Genomic DNA, 18612 nt, shown 5'->3' on the forward strand with positions numbered 1-18612 from the left:
CTCCACCTTTTTCCATGTTGACTCTACATGAGTAATATGCTAATCTGTAATCCCTTAAATTTAACTTCTCCATTCCTGTGGTTAAATGGTGTTCAGAGAGACGCAAATCATCTATACCTTCAGAATTTACCCCATTTTCTAGGCGTACAAGAAGCTCATCTGTCTTATTTTTCAGTCCTCTAATGTTCTGATGAAACAAACAAATTTTATTTCTTTAGATACAGTTACAGACATTATGGCACCGTTCTGTTTAAATCTCTTTTAATACTCTCTTTCTGTAACCTGACTAACCTAAAAAATGTGTCCCTCTGACTCCAGTAATCACAGGTATTTTGTCTTGTGTGCATGTGACCCCCTTACATTTTCTGCAAGATCAACTAATCTATCCTTCCCCCTCCTATTCAGGTGCAGGCCATGGCTAGTGTAACCCCACCTCCCAATTGCATCAACAGGCACAGCACAGATATGAGATATAGTTTCTGCCAACAGTACCCCCCCCCCCCCCCCTAGTTCTCTGTTAACACCGTTGACAGCCGAATTAACCCAGGACTGGTCATCTGGTCATGGCGCTGCAAAACATCTACAAATCCCACACGAGTGTGAGCTGTTGCTGCACCTATTACACCCAGGTCACACCTAATACTATACTCCAAATTGCTAGCCAGGCTGTTTCCTGCTCCTCCTACTATAAGAACATTGTCCACGCCACCAAAATCCTTCCACAAGGCCCCTAGGTTTTCTGTAACCTGGCTGAGCATAGCACTAGGTTTCACAATGCTTGTGACCTGGTACTCGACTGATAGCCTATCCTGTAGCAACTGGCCTACACCTCTCCCGTGACTGCTACCTAACAGCAGGACTCTTTTCTTTCTGCTTGACTTTACTCCCGACCTAGCATTACAATTGTACTACGAGTCTGCTGCACCCTACTTTGCTCAAAAACTGTTTGAGGCTCTTCTACTTCAGGTAACAGATAAAACAGATTGCTCACTGGAATCTGAAAAGTGATTTCTGAGGTTTTCTCCTTCTGACTACGACTTGTTACCTGTTCACAGCTCCCATTGTCTCTTTCCCCCTTCAACCTGTCTAATTCAAAGTACACCATTTCTAGTTCAGCCTGAAGGGCACAAATCTTTTTTCCCTGTTCCACGATTTTCTTGTCACGGCTACATAATCTACAACTTCATTGGCGAGCCTCATCTGGCACTATAACAGCTTACCCGCTACAATCTCTCCAGTGAAACACCAACCCACAATCGTGACATTTCACTCCCGTGCACACTAATCTATGACAACATCCACATTTGTCACACCTGACGGCAGATTAAACAATTCAAATTACACTACAAACAAACACAAATACAAACAATGCAAACTACACTACAAACAATTCCCCTACACCAATTAATAATTAGAAGAAAGTAACTTAGCTTGCGGTGAGATGAGCAGAGAACTTCTGGACGTCAGGCGAATGTAGCAGCAGGCGAATGTAAACAGCGCAAAGTTAACTGTGGGCGTAGGTTATAGTGGCGGAAATCACGAAACGAGTAAGAAACTGAAGAGCTCGATATTTTCTAACGACAAATTTGAACACGCGCTATCACTGAGTTATGTATAAATACTGTAGTGGAAACAGAAAGACCACTTAACGACTTTACTGCACAATATGGAAAATTAACTGTACGGAAGTATAGAAACACAGAAAATACGAACCGAATGCAAACTATACACGTACGATACTCTTCACAATAAAGCTACACAGACACTACCCGGAAATTACTGAAAAATCAAATAACTTACTGCGGTAAGTAACGAAAACAAACCCACGCCAAAGGCTTGCACTTTAGAACAGTTATCTTTTCACGAAAACTACACAAGAAAAAGCGAAACCTTCAATATATAGATCACAATAGATACTAATTTACCTATTTAAGCTACAATATTGCCTTAATAAATTCTTTTTCCACGAGTAAACACCTATATTTACGAGCGCACTGAGTAAATACACACGCCAACGGCTTGCACTTTAGAACAGTTAACTTTTCACGAGAACTACGCAAGTAAAAGCCACACCTTCAATATAGAGACCGCAATAGGTACTAATTTACTTATTTAAGCTATAATATTGCCTTAATAAATTGTTTTTCCACGAGAAAACACCTATATTTACGAGCGCACTGAGTAAACACACACGCCTCCTCCAAAGAGCTTAGCAATTTATGTTGGACAACTGTGTATACACAAAAAGTAAATGTGTATTCTGTTAACGATGTCCTTCTAGCACCTTCGGACGTCCGACAAGTCCTAACCCCCGGCTTCAACACCACGAGATCCTGAGAATGGTAGAGGCCACGGCTCCGGCTCTCTATAATAGATAGGCGCTGTATATAATTTTTTAAAACAGATAAAGATTATGGTGGTGTTGGTATGATACAATAGCGCTCTCGTGATGTAATGGAAACAATGACATTCACAGTAGATGTAATAGGATTTTACAGTAATAATTACATGAAAAACTGTAGGAGACAGAGAAAGGGGGGCATGGCAGGTAAATGAAGTACAAACCGTAGGATACCTAAGGGGTGGAATGGACTGCTTTACGCTCTGGCGGTAGGACAAATATATTTCGGGGACACGGATTCATGGTTGGGGAGTGTGAGTTGGATGTAGTTCCGGCAGGGGACGATGAACAAAACATAAAGGTGCATGGGAGAAGGGATATGCGTGTAATAGTGCAGCGAGGTACCTGGGTCGTAGGTAAGAGTGTGAACTATGAGATTTTATTTTCCAGTTTACATACTGCGTTTGAAGGTCACCTACAAAGAGAAGATTTTGTGGGAGCTGCCTGAGTTGGTACAGTAGGCGAGTTCAGAAGGTAGACGGATGTGGAAAGCGAGATAGTGTACATGTCACTAAACAAAATGAAGGGATTTGGGATGGGCGGTTGTCTAAGCAAGCCGAAGATGGGTTAAGATGGGAAAGTGAGGGATTTCTAAGTAAGGGTAATAGTAGAGGGATGTACACCCGCAGATGCAGCTTGTTAGTACTCGCAACTTTAGTATTTTCAGCTGGCTTCGAATTTTGTCTCGGATAGTGCGGATTTCATCTAAATTTTCTATCCAAGGTAAGTCCTGAGTACATTATTGCGTTAGTAAATGGATCGGGCTGGTTGTAAATGGAAAAGTGGAAATCGGGACGACAGAGTCGCCGAGTGGTGCGACCAAGGATGATGGCTTCGATTTAATGCGGATTTAGATGGAGTTTCCATTTCTTACACTGCTCTGCCAGTGTTAATGTGGTAACGTTAGAGGGAGGCATGTGAGAGATGTAGAATTTTATGGGTAACTAGGTAAGTGAAGTCGCCGACATTTTGAGTGAGATCGGCAGTGTATACAATGGAATGGAGAGGGGATGGGACATGTGCCTAAGGTACTCTAGCAGTAGGGTGAAAGATTCGGGAGCAGGTTAAAAGACGTCCGTTACTTTTCGAAGTGGATATCACTAATGAATGTGAAGAGAAACACGATCCCTACGAAATTTCACTTGCATGTACCTATCATCAGGATAGCTGAGGTTGCCACCTAATCTTCTGTAATATTCGATCTCCAGTCCCAGGGGGACTTCACTTTCAACGTATAAAATGCATTTTTTTATTACTGAGATTACTCAGCCAATCGTGATTAAATACCGTACTTCTATTACTATTATTTAAATAGTATCTACGGTCACCGTACGAGAAAGGTCGTATTGAACCAACATAAAAGTGATACATGAAGTCCTATTTGAACCGATAATTGAAATATTATTGTGCGCAAAGGAAAAGAACGCTTGGGATTCTGTACAACCATACGGTGGTGACTGATTATGGATTCATTACTCATATCCAAACTGAAAATACCGCACAGATGCTCTTACTATAAGAATGTCTCTTTGATGGTGGAACCTTGTGATTATTAAAGGCATATGAAATACTAACAGGTGTCGAGCGTAGAAACTGGAGATTAGCTCTAGTAAAATCCACATTTATTACACAGAACTACCATTCCACAGAGAAAAACAATGACTATTTCACGAACAAACATTAGTTCAGTTTGGTCCGTTATAGACACGAAATATTTATCTAGTTGACTAGGTTAAACAACAAGGATCACCTCTTGGAAGGACATTGTATATGAACCTTTGGTATTAGAGAGAAAAGGAGAATACTTGATCACCCCAAAAAATCTTTCAAATGAACCTCGGCGACTTGCGTGTCACTACGATACCCTAGTGACCCAACTGGGGTGGGGGACCCTCCGTGGAATCCAAACGAAGGCTCCTCACATTGTTGGGAGGTGAAGGTTAGGTTAAAACGAAGACTGGAAAATGCTTGGTACGAGCGACATCCGCTCCCTCAATCTCTTGGATTTTTTAACCCCAAATAATTGTGACATTTTCTTTCAGCTGGTACAAGATTAACTGCAAGTTGTTAATTTATCTCGCGATGATTACATTGATTCACAACGAGCTCGCTTTGTCGGAATTGCCGTTTTCAAGTGTTCCTCTTGAGATTTCATAATTTTCATAGTGTACTTATTTACGTCTATGTATTTTCTATGTGACCTTATGTTATTTGCATCCAGGTGGAATGACGCACATAATGCATCTTGGAGCGAGTTTTCTGTCTGGTATTACATCGTTATAATAAATAACGTTGTCTCTTTTGTATTAGACTATGAGTGGTTTTATACAGTACTTTTGACAGTTTTTGCTCCAGCGATGCTTTATGTTTACAGAGCAAATTGTATCATGTAAGTTCAGAGATGGTGTTTGAGTTTTAGAGACTGTAATCTTTTAATCATGAAAAGCTTCAGGTTGTCTATAGTTTTTTATGTGTCATGTCATATTCATCCTTTTATTTTTATATTATTTCAATAAAGTTTTTCAATTAGTTTGTATATTTCAGATCAGTCTGTTCCTCAAGGATGTTGTTCGGATATCTTTTTGTATGTGTGTAAACTTCCATTTCTTCTAAAATGACCTATAGTTATTTTGTGTAATATTTGCAAAGCATTTTAGATTTGCTCTGCTTTGTGATTATGGCTTTTCAGGTGTAAGTAAAAGCTTTATTGGTTACTATCATACTTTCTAGTACATTTTTAATCAATTAATTAATGCGTACAGAAATTCATTATACTCGATGAATTAAGTTCTCTCTAATAGAAAGGATTTCTAACCGTGAAACACAGATTTGAAATCACGTGTTAGTCAGTGCCACACAAAGGACAGGTACAACCTATCGGACATACAACATGGAAAAAAAACGGACCATTATTAATGACAACAGAGAAGTTCACTTAAGGCGATTACATGCAAGAATAATAAGTGGAATTTAAACTACAGGGAATCAACATGGTTTACAATCACTCTTTTTATTCAAAAGTCCGTTACACTGGAAAAGTTCATTGACGATGATTACACGTCAAATTAACACTCCACGATACCAATGGTTTTAAACAGTCATAGCTAGACATAAAACACTGAATTCAGCAGATAAGCGCATACTGCCTGAGGACAAAGCACGACCACAAGATCTAGCCATATAATCGAATTCACTTAGATTAAGACGCGAGCGTCACTAAAAAAACATTATTAATTTCTAACTGGCCATTAAAGTACAAATACTTTCATCGCTAACAACATTACAACCAACACAAAACAATCCGACATAGACTAACCCATGTTCCAGTGGAACAGACATATTCACACCTTCGAGACTACCGCAGGTGTCACAAAAAAGCAGTCTCCAGCAGTCTGTTGGAAACAGAGCCTGTTTTTTGCCTGGAGGTGGAGAGCACTGTTCGGCTAGCCGATGGAGCGAACACGAAAAAACGATAATCCTCTGGATTTGCAGCATGCTCTCTTGTTGTTGTTGTGGTCTTCAGTCCTGAGACTGGTTTGATGCAGCTCTCCATTGTACTCTATCCTGTGCAAGCTTCTTTATCTCCCAGTACCTACTGCAACCTACATCCTTCTGAATCTGCTTAGTGGCCGGCCGGTGTGGCCGTGCGGTTCTAGGCGCTGCAGTCTGAAACAGCGTTACCGCTACGGTCGCAGGTTCGAATCCTGTCTGGGGCATGGATGTGTGTGATGTCCTAAGGTTAGTTAGGTTTAAGTAGTTATAAGTTCTAGGATGACCTCAGATGTTAAGTCCCATAGTGCTCAGAGCCATATGAACCATTTTCCGCTTAGTGTATTCATCTCTTGGTCTCCCTCTACGATTTTTACCCTCCACGCTGCCCTCCAGTACTAAATTTGTGATCCCCTGATGCCTCAGAACATGTCCTACCATCCGGTCCCTTCTTCTTGTGAAGTTGTACGACAAACTCCTCTTCTCCCCAATTCTACTCAATACCTCATCATTAGTAATGTGATCTACACATCCAATCTTCAGCATTCTTCTGTAGCACCGCATTTCGAAAGCTTCTATTCTCTTCTTGTCTAAACTATTTATCGCCCATGTTTCACTTCCATACATGGCTACACTCCATACAAATACTTTCAGAAACGACTCCTGACACTTCAATCTATACTCGATGTTAACAAATTTCTCTTCTTCAGAAACGCTTTTCTTGCCAATGCCAGTCTACACTTTATATCCTCTCTACTTCATCCATCATCAGTTACTTTGCTCCCCAAATAGCAAAACACCTTTACTACCTTAAGTGTCTCATTTCCTAATCTAATTCTCTCAGCATCACCCGACTTAATTCGACTACATTCTATTATCCTCGTTTTGCTTTTGTTGATGTTCATCTTATATCCTCCTTTCAAGACACTGTCCATTCCGTTCAACTGATCTTCCAAGTCCTTTGCTGTCTCTGACAGAATTACAATGTCATCGGCGAACCTTAAAGTTTTTATTTCTTCTCCGTGGATTTTAATACCTACTCCGAATTTTTCTTTCGTTTCCTTTACTGTTTGCTCAATATACAGATTGAATAACATCGGGCAGAGGCTACAACTCTGTCTCACTCCCTTCCCAACCACTGCTTCCCTTTCATGCCCCTCGACTGTTATAACTGCCATCTGGTTTCTGTACAAATTGTAAGTATCCTTCCGCTCCCTGTATTTTACCCCTGCCACCTTTAGAATTTGAAAGAGAGTATTCCAGTCAACATTGTCAAAAGCTTTCTCTAAGTCTACAAATGTTAGAAACTTAGGTTTGTCTTTTCTTAATCTTTCTTCTAAGTTAAGTCGTAAGGTCAATATTGCCTCACGTGTTCCAATATTTCTGCGCAATCCAAACTGATCTTCCCCGAGGTCAGCTTCTACCAGTTTTTCCATTCGTCTGTAAAGAATTCGCGTTAGTATTTTGCAGCTGTGACTAATTAAACTGATAGTTCGGTAATTTTCACATCTGTCAACACCTGCTTTCTTTGGGATTGGAATTATTATATTCTTCTTGAAGTCTGAGGGTATTTCGCCTGTCTCATACATCTTGCCCACCAGATGGTAGAGTTTTGTCAGGACTGGTTCTCCCCAAGGCCTTCAGTAGTTCTAATGGAATGTTGTCTACTCCCGGGGCCTTGTTTCGACTCAGGTCTTTCAGTGCTCTGTCAAACTCTTCACGCAGTATCGTATTTCCCATTTCATCTTCATCTACATCCTCTTCCACTTCCATAATATTGTCCTCAAGTATATCGCCCTTGTATAGACCCTCTATATACTCCTTCCACCTTTCTGCTTTCCCTTCTTTGCTTAGAACTGGGTTTCCATCTGAGCTCATGATATTCATACAAGTGGTTCTCTTTTCTCCAAAGGTCTCTTTAATTTTCCTGTAGGCAGTATCTAATTTACCCCTAGTGAGATAAGCCTCTACATCCTTACATTTGTCCTATAGCCATCCCTGCTTAGCCATTTTGCACTTCCAGTCAATCTCATTTTTGAGACGTTTGTATTCCTTTTTGCCTGCTTCATTTACTGCATTTTTATATTTTCTCCTTTCATCAATTAAATTCAGTATTTCTTCTGTAACCCAAGGATTACTACTAGCCCTCGTCTTTTTATCTACTTTGCTGTCTTCACAACTTCGTCCCTCAGAGCTACCCATTCTTCTTCTACTGCATTTCTTTCCCCCATTCCTGTCAGTTGTTCCCTTATGCTCTCCCTGAAACTCTGTACAACCTCTGGTTTAGTCAGTTTATCCAGGTTCCATCTCCTCTAATTTCCACCTTTTTGCAGTTTCTTCAGTTTTAATCTACAGTTCATAACCAATAGATTGTGGTCAGAGTCCACATCTGCCCCTGGAAATGTCTTACAATTTAAAACCTGGTTCCTAAATCTCTGTCTTACCATTATATAATCTGATACCTTCTAGTATCTCCAGGATTCTTCCATGTGTACAACCTTCTTTTATGATTCTTGAACCAAGTGTTAACTATGATTAAGTTATGCTGTGTAAAAAATTCTACCAGACGGCTTCCTCTTTCATTTCTTACCCCCAATTCATATTCATCTACTATGTTTCCTTCTCTCCCTTTTCCTACTCTCGAATTCCAGTCACCCTTTGACTATTAAATTTTCGTCTCCCTTCACTACCTGAATAATTTCTATTATCTCATCATACATTTCATCAGTTTCTTCATCATTTGCAGAGCTAGTTGGCATATAAACTTGTACTACTGTAGTAGGCATAGGCTTTGTGTCTATCTTGGCCACAACAATGCGTTCACTATGCTGTTTGTAGTAGCTTACCCGCACTCCTATTGTTTTATTCATTATTAAACCTACTGCTGCATTACCCCTATTTGATTTTGTATTTGTAACCCTGTATTCACCTGACGAAAAGTCTTGGTCCTCCTGCCACCGAACTTCACCGATTCCCACTATATCTAACTTTAACCTATCCATTTCCCTTTTTAAATTTTCTAACCTACCTGCCCGATTAATGGATCTGACTTTCCACGCTCCGATCCGTAGAACGCCAGTTTTCTTTCTCATGATAACGACGTCCTCCTGAGTAGTCGCCGCCCGGAGATCCGAATGGGGGACTATTTTATCTCCGGAACATTTTACCCAAGAGGACGCCATCATCATTTAACCATACAGTAAAGTTGCATGCCCTCGGGAAAAATTACGGCTGTAGTTTCCCCTTGCTTTCAGCCGTTTGCAGCACCAGCACAGCAAGCCGTTTTGGTTAGTGTTACAAGGCCAGATCAGTCAATCATACAGACTGTTGCCCCTGCAACTACTGAAAAGGCTGCTGCCCCTCTTCAGGAACCACATGTTTGTCTGGCCTCTCAACAGATACCCCTTCGTTGTGGTTGCACCTACGGTACGGCCATCTGTATCGCTGAGGCACGCAAGCCTCCCCACCAACGGAAAGGTCCATGGTTCTTACTGGATATCTATGCAAGCGGAAACGGGAGGGTTGGTACTGCTACGTTCTGGGGGGAAGATTCTTCTCCGACCTGCTCTGGTCCCTTTGAAATCATTCGCCCAAGCATCCATATCGTACAGACATTCAGGGCCTGGCAAGGGAAGAGGGCTGTATCAAAATAAATAAAACAGATGCGCTCCATTGTATTCTTTTCCCCATTATTATCACATGCTCAGATAGACTTCAAAAGCAACGACTTTGCGAAATTAACAATGCAGAAAATCTTAAATTGTGAAAGGGGGCCAAAGTCGTACTCCTTTCAAGGTTTGATTGGTTTTAGCATACGCTGGTGAACCAAAACATTACGACCATTTTTTAAAGCGTGTTGACTCATCTTTGGAATTAAATATAGTAGCGATCCTGCCTGACATGGATTCGACAAGTCCTTGGTAGGTTTTCTGAGTTGTGTGGCACCACATGTTTACGCACTGGTCATGCAAGTCTCCTAAATTATGAACTAGTAGTTTGTGTTCTCGGAGCTGGTGCCCGATAGCGTCCATCATATTAAGACAAGGCGAATTTGGTGGTCAAGAAATCAATGAGTTCACTATCATGCACCTAAAACCACTACAGAACGATTCAGGCCTTGTAATGTGGATATTTATCCTGCCGGAAGATGCCATCACCGTTGGGCAACACATCAAGCATGAAGGGCTAGCCGTTCACCTGGATGATGACATGTCCGAACACAACCATTGAGCTGTGTATTGTATGATTTCTGACTCTCAAAGCCATAGTCTTCCTCCCATGTATCACATCTGAGTTGACTGAATATATAGTAGCTGACGCTTGACGTCCTAGGGTGGACCAAGGCAGGAGCGACGGACGCTGCTACCCGGATTCAGAAATCGTGAGGAATTGCACTAACTAAATAGAACTGTGTTCTGATTGGCAGCTGTAATACAATATGGAGGGTTTACCTTCAGTCGTACACACCAAAACCCTTATTTTTAATTAATAACTGTTTCTAAATCAACATTTAGATTTAATTCATAATACATGGAAGAACGTCTTATTACGTTGCTATCTCGCTATAATATAAATATTATTTTATTATCAATTATTAGATGAAATCTGAACGACTACAAAGAACCGAATTACTTTGTGTGTCATCAGTTTCACGCCAAATGACTGACTATCGAGGTGGGTCGCTCCAAGCAGTTCAGTGTTAAGCCGCAGAGGGTATGGATTACATGCTATGCTTGTGGGATTGCGGTATGCGTCTAAGACCTGGATTCTACAAGCAGTACGGATTATTATTGATTCTAAGAAAGTGTTATTAACATTTCGCAAGCCAAATTACATCATCTACTCAATTAGAGAAGGAATTATATTTTGACCAATAAGAATGAATAGTAACTTTGTGTGTGAACCCTGTAAGCGTATGCCTTATTACGCAGCATTATTGTTCAGTTTGTTGTTTTATCTACATCGACATGACTACTCTACAATTCACACTTATTTGTTTGGCAGAGGATTCATAGGACCACTCTCAAATCATTTCTCTACCGTTTCACTATCGAACACTGCGCGGGAAAAGCTAACACTTAACTCTTTCCGTGGGAGCTCTGATTTCTATTATTTTACAACAGTTACCATTTCTCCCTATATAGGTGGACATAAACAAAATATTTTCACATTCATGGGGGAAACTTGGTGACTGAAATTTCATGAGAAGGTCTCACCGTAATAAAAAGCACCTCTGTTTGCCACAGCATGACACTCTCCGCCCTATTTCGCGATAGTACGGAACGATCTGCCCGTAGGTTTTTCGATAGCATCCATCAATCCTATCTGGCAAAGATCTCATACTGCACAACAGTACTCCAAAATAGGACAGACAGGCATATTGTAGGCAGTCTCTTTAGTAGATCTATTGCATCTTATGAGGATTCTGACAATAAAACAAAGTCTTTTGTTTGCCTTCCCCATAATGTATTCTATGTAATTATTCCATATTAAGTTATTCATAATTGTAATCCCTATGCATTTAGTTGAATTGACAGGTTTTAGAGTTGTGTGATTTACGGCATAACTGAAATTTAACGTATTATTTTAGTACTGGTGTGGATGACCCAAGATTTTTAATTGTTTAGAATCAGTCGACACTTTTAGCACCATACAGATATCTTGTCTATATCATTTTTCGATTGGTTTTGATCTTCTGATGACTTTACTAGACGGTAAACGACAGTATCATTTGCAGACAATCTAAGAGTGATGCTCAGGTTGTCTCCTAAATAGTTTACATACATTAGAAACAGTAGAGGGTCTATAACACTTCCTTGCGGAACGCCAAATTTAATTTATGTTTTTACTCGATGTCTTTCCGTTAGTTACTACTTCTGACAGGGAATCACGAATCCAGTCGCACATCTGAGACGCTATTCCATAGGCACGCAGAATAAGAAAATAGTTAGCGTACCTATAAACTACAAAACTGATTATTTCAGTAAAAGAGAGGCATGACGTGCTTCTTGGTAGTTTCATTAAAGCCTCACAGCTTTGCAGCAGACTCAGGATCTACCTGCTACCTCTGAAATGGAACAATAATATCAGTTGAAAGCGCCAGGTTAGTAGACGTATTATAAATTCTCTTTTGTTTTCAGGTGGAACAATAGAATGGCTGGTTCAAATGGCTCTGAGCACTATGGGACTTAACATCTACGGTCATCAGTCCCCTAGAACTTAGAACTACTTAAACCTAACTATCCTAAGGACATCACACAACACCCAGTCATCACGAGGCAGCTATTCCAATAGCAGCGGAAACAGTTACGTTCCATCTGTGAGAGCACAGGGAAGGGAATCGCATTGATGATACTCTTTAAACAGTCAATTAAGATTGTAGGATCGCCGTACCTGATATGACAATAAACGTGATTTATCCAACCAAGCGATAGTTTCCCATTGATCCACGATCCAGTCTCAGTGATCTCCTGCCCAGTGCAGTAGTAACTTCAGATCTAGTATGGGAACACGTAGGAGAGTCTGCTGAGGACCTCCGTGACCCATAATGTGCGCTGAACGGTGTGCTCTGAAATACTTGTTTCTGCCCTAACCTCTCCACTCTATCGTCAAATCTATAGATAGCAGCCTCTCTGGCTTTATAAAGTGGGCATGCCTCTGACTTCCACGTTCATTGATGAGGGGTGGACATTCATCACCTTGTCGGCTACCGGTTGTATCACCGCCCTTCAGCCACTTTCCATAGCGGCTCAAGACAGTAGTACGCCATCAGCCGACCAGCCCCAACGTTTCCGAGATACACGTTCCCAGGCGCCGGGCCAAAACAATCTGCCCTTTGTCTCCACTTGCTGTCCGTACCGCTTCTAGAATCATTGCTCCATTCCTCTCTGGTTCGATTATATGCTTTCCTTTCAGCAGCATGTTTGCGCAAAACCATAACGCTGGATTCACTCTCCGGGTGGCCAGTGGTCATAATGCTTTGGTTCATTTGTGTGGTGTGTGTGTGTGTGTGTGTTTGTGTGTGTTTGTGGAGGGAGTGGGGGGGCGATGAAGGAAGCGCCCTGTTAGCCTTAAATTGTTAACTGGCAGAGCGTATATCTGTAAGAGTGTACCACAATTCCCTTCCTGATCGAAGGGATTTTGGACGGGAAACAAATTCTTGGGGTTATTTATTTGATGGGAGATAAGGTAGGTGACTTGTAGGAGTTGGTCATCTATGGAGTAGTTAGGACAGAAGCGATATTGGGTGTTGGGAACAGTCAGATGCGTAACTTCACTTGCCACAGTACTATTTCTTAATTTTTTCGAGTTCAGTCGAATCAGAAGAGAGAGCGCAGTAGCTACGGCACCAGCGCCGGCGCGTCTGCAGAGCGCAGTAAACCATATCGACACGCGTCGCTCGCCATCTTTATTGCCCCGTGACCGTAATGTATAAATCTGTAGGAGTATAAAAGCGCTTCCACCTTACGTTGCACAGCAGCGGTCGGTATTAAAGATGGCCGCACTGAGACAAGGCAGAGCGACGGATATACGAGCAGCCATTGCCACCCCGCGCCGCGTAACTCAGCCGCTGGCCCAAACTGCAGCACACTGCAGCGCACTACCATTTGCATTCCAGATTCCGATATGTAAATAGCGCGCAAATCTCACAGTATCGTCCGTTTTCAAAGGACTAGCGTTTCTCTTTCTTCGCCCGAGTCTTTTGCCTTGTTCGAAAAAGTCAGTCTGCCGGCCGCGGTGGCCGTGCGGTTCTGGCGCTGCAGTCCGGAACCGCGGGACTGCTACGGTCGCAGGTTCGAATCCTGCCTCGGGCATGGGTGTATGTGATGTCCTTAGGTTAGTTAGGTTTAAGTAGTTCTAAGTTCTAGGGGACTTGTGACCTAAGATGTTGAGTCCCATAGTGCTCAGAGCCATTAGAACCTTTAGAAAAAGTCAGTCTCCTAAAAATAATTCAAAGTTTCTTGGCCATTTCGATGTATTTTTAAACAGAATTGCACTGTGGAATGTACGCAACACCAGAGGTCACATAAAAACCAGTATATGGGTGTAAGGGAGAGTTCGGTAATCGCGTGCAGCGAGTCATCGTACACACTCGGTATCTGAAGTTTGCAATAAACATTACTATTTCCTACTACTCTCTTCTGATTCCTGTAACTAACAGGCAGGAAGAAGAAGCCATGCCGGATTGGCCGAGCGGTTCTAGGCGCTTCAGTCTGGAACCGCGCGACCGCTACAGTCGCAGGTTCGAATCCTGCCTCGAGAATGGATGTGTATGATTTCCTTAGGTTAGTTAGATTTAAAAGTTCTAAGTTCTAGGGGACTGATGACCTTAGATGTTAAGTCCCATAGTGCTCAGAGCCATTTGAACCATTTTTTTAAAGAAGCCATGCGACATTCGAGTTGTGGAATGTGTGCTTGTGAGGCAAATAAAACAGGCCAGTTTTTTTTTATTTTCAGCAGACAGAAAACAATAATGTAAATTTACAGTTGTAATAACTGATTTACTGTTATCTGAATACGTAATTAAAACCTGTAACTCATTGTATAACTGAATGGATTTACTTTCTAAATATACGAATTTAGCTTAGAGAATGTGATCACATTAGTAATTAATGGCAGACTGGATTGAAGAACAACAACGGGAAATCTGTATCTTGGTGCTTTACTGAGCAGCCAGAAAAAAAGAAAAAGAAAACCAGAAGTAAGGAGGAAACATATGAGTCATCATAGGTATCGGATATTTGTGCTGGTAACAGTCACAATGATTACGATAGCCAGTTTACTGGCGCATTGAAACCGCCAGCACGTAGTGAAGAAGGTAATGAGTCCTGTTGCATCTGTGGAGATGCAGATGGAGGCAAATAATTGTAGTACAGGTGTTTTGAGCGCTACCGGTATGCTTGTAATCAAGGTGCATGAATTGGAGAAGACTATATTTGTGATGACTGCTTATCCTTGAAACTAATGTCCTAAAAGATTTCACAACCATGTTGCTCTTTAAATAAGTTTCAGTAATCTAATTTCTTGACAGAATTTGGAAGGTATATTTTCACTCGTGTATACTTAATATGAGCTCTTCTCCAGCGTACAATTCCAAAACCACTGCAGATGACTACCTCGCGGAGTGGGGATCCGGGTACAATCGCATTTTTGTGATATTCGCAGCTAGACTTTACTGTACTCTTTTTTAATTTAAATTGATTTAATCCAGTAGACGTAAAGAAACTGCAGCAATCTTATACACAGTTATTTATATGTAGCTTATTATGAATTTGTCAAAATATTAATTTTTGCTTTAGTACACACGATTCCCCCTCTTTCCCATTTGTTTGTGGCTGATTGATGTTCGTATAATATTGTTTGTGAAAATTTTAACTCCGGTTTATGAGACTGTTTCAATACGAATCTAGAATTAGCACATAATCGGGTAAGCAGGTGGCACATTATTACTAGCACAAAATGAACATTTTGTGCCGTAGGAGCTTTTACAGACTTTGCTATTGAATTGATAAGGATCAGTATGCCAAGTACATAATGCTTCTCTCATTATGCAGAAGAGTCGTTATAATTCTCTAAATTCCTGATAAATTAAAACTGTACTTGGTACAAAGAATCGAGACGGATCTTTTAATACTATGTACAATACATTTTAAGCTTAACTATCATTTTATAAGCACTTTGCTTTATATCAGATTTAGTCTTTTTGTGTAACTGTTTATACGGTATTAAATCAATAATACCACATAAAAATTTTACATAAGAGAACAACAAAAGAATTTTATAGTTCCTGGGACAGACAAAAATATGCGTCGCTTATAGTGAGAAAAAGTATATATTTACACTACTAATTTCAGTTAGAAATGCAGCATTCATAAATTATGAGCTTATATTTAACATAGCTGAAGTACGCAAGAAAAAAGTTATCAATTAGCGGGAGTTATTAGAAAGGAATCTTCGCTGTCACTCTTACATGATGGCATTTTAGTATCTACTTTTTGCCACTACCTGAGGTTCCTTCCCCTTTAGTACAACTGTGATTTCTTGCAGTAAACCTTAACTTCAGAAAAAATGTAGCCCAGCGTTCCACAAGTTTTTTGAGCCTTTTCAGTGTTGTCTACTTGACCCTGTTAACGGCATCTTTTCAGAACATGTGAGAATCTGACATCATCTTTACTTTACATCATCAGTCTCTGTTTCTTCTCCTGCTTTCTGTTATAACATCACTGTCGAACAATAATTTAACGGAAGCGTGGGCTGTGTAGGGAAAGTATTTGGCCCGTAGAAAAACTGAAACCACTGTCTTAGCGTTATTAGAACGACTTTCCACTCTTTCTCTCTCCTTTTTTGTTTCTATTTTTTATTTTTGCTTATTTTTGTACTTCATTTCTTTTCAAACCATTCACAGGATTGTTATTCAAAATTTATAGAAAATACGCCTTTATTTAGGGATCAAACTTACTAACATATTGACACAAAATGAAAATAAAATCGCAGAAGTGACGGCCTCGCGGCTCATGGCACAGCTTCGAGCTCTCAGCACGCATCCTTCCACATTCCAAACTCCACAGGAGCTCTCCTATGTACCGCCAGCTTAGGTACTTTTACAGTGTATTCTCGAGTGTCGAATGTTAGGTTTAATGATTCACTTCGACAATAAACTATAGGGTGCGGCTAGGTCATACTCTGCGACATCGTTTCTGCCAGCCGCACTAGAAAAGCTGGTCGCGATGGACTATCAATCACCGACAGCAGTAATTACTGTCATTTTTGAAACAGAATGTCTTTGACAAGGCGTGACACTCGTCTCTGGTCGCTGTCGGTTGTGATCTTTTTACGACCACTGTTTTTACACCGTGTGATATGGCTGTGAGTGGCACACCATTCCTTGTAAACACGTTGGACCTTATGTGTTCATATACAAAGAAATAGGGCAACCTGCTTCACGGAGAAAACGATCTCTGTTCTTGAAGATGTGTAAACTACCGATCACATCTTGTATACATGCCAGAAATAAGACTCCAGAAGTAATGGAAAGAGGTGTGGCTTACTCCGTGCAACTGACAGTAGGAAATTCTTTAGATCGAGTAACTAAGGGCGTTTATTGTTGTTGGTATATAAATATACGCCTTGACTCCACAGCGCAACTGTGTAGAAGCAGAACAATGGTCTGCCTGCAATGTTACGTCCTTGGGTCAATACTCTAGAGAAGGCTCTACAGCACTTCACTACCATGCAGTTGAGGTGACTGTAATCTAGTCCTAACATCATAATTTGCGGCCTTGAGTTGAATTCGCTAGTTGTCTAGCAATCTTCATCCTATATCTTTTACACAAGCAACATTATAGAAGCTTAACGACCACGCTCACAAAGGGCTACAATTACACACCTCTCCCCTTCCCCCCACCCACCAAATACTATCTGAAGCATTGAATATATTGAAACAGAGTTTACAGCATATTATCTTACACAAAGCACTGTATATTTTACTGCATCTTCAGCGCTTTTAAAACTTTTCTCCCCTAAAATACTTAGCAACGTTTGTTTAATGGAACATGTTTTCTTTTCTGCATAATCATTTAAAAGCCTTTGAAAACAAAAGTTTATTGAAGTCCTACCTGATATGATTTATAGTGTATGTTTTCCTGAAAAGAAATGGATCATATTTGCAACGTCAGGTAATGACCAATGAACGAAATCCAGGATCGTCAGACACAACACCACATATTCCACCAGAGTTCCAAAATCAGTCCAACTTCAAAAAGCGAGGTTATTCGAGAGTCGGCATCACTGTGGCTTCAATAATGAAATATGAACTGGTGGAGCGAGCCACGAAACACCGTTATTTACACCGTCTGATCAAATGTACCCGGATGTACGATGAACATTAACAGGGAGTCTAGTTTAATTTATCCATATTTTGGTGCTGTGAACATGATTGTATTCAATACACAGCAAGTATGAATAATGACGCCGTCGGTCACGATTTTTTCGTGTTTTACTGAATCGCACTATGCATTTCAGACGCTGTGGGTGAGACGGTCATGCCATATCAAACGACGTCTGTGAAGTATTTTGAAATGTATAAACCAGTGTGCGCATTATAAGTGACGTCTTGTGTTACTGCAGAATGGATAAACCAACACCTGCTGGTATTAAAAAGTTAAAAATGTTAATTTTCAGTAAGATTTTCATTGTTTTTCACTGTTTCTCATCATATTTTCCGTCATTTGATTCGTAAAATACAAAACTTAACATCCATCTTCTCAGAACAGGAACATAATTTAGCGTTACCTCACTCAAGAGCAGAATTAAATAATTTTCTAAGACGATTTGCACCTGACGATGAACCGACAAGGTTGAAATACATCATGTGATTCATTAAAGCATGGAAAAAAAATTACCAAAGGCGTTATTATTCATACTTCATGAATATAACGCCTGTCCACCCATCGCCCTTATGACGGCTTGAACTCTCAGTGAGTTGCCTAAATGTCTGTTGAGGGACGGCAGCCCATTCTTCCACAAGAGCCGAAACCAGAGGAGGTAGTGGTGTTGGACGATGGGGTATGGAGCGAATACGACGTTCTAACCTATCCCAAACGCGTTCTTCTGGGTTCAGGTCAGGACTCTGGACAGGCTAGTATACATCGGAAATTTTATTGCCCACAGATCATTGGCTCACAGATGCTGTTTACGACAGGGTGCATTGTCAGGATGACGCA

The sequence above is a fragment of the Schistocerca nitens genome, chromosome 3 (assembly GCF_023898315.1).
Source record: "Schistocerca nitens isolate TAMUIC-IGC-003100 chromosome 3, iqSchNite1.1, whole genome shotgun sequence".
NCBI lineage: Eukaryota > Metazoa > Arthropoda > Insecta > Orthoptera > Acrididae > Schistocerca > Schistocerca nitens.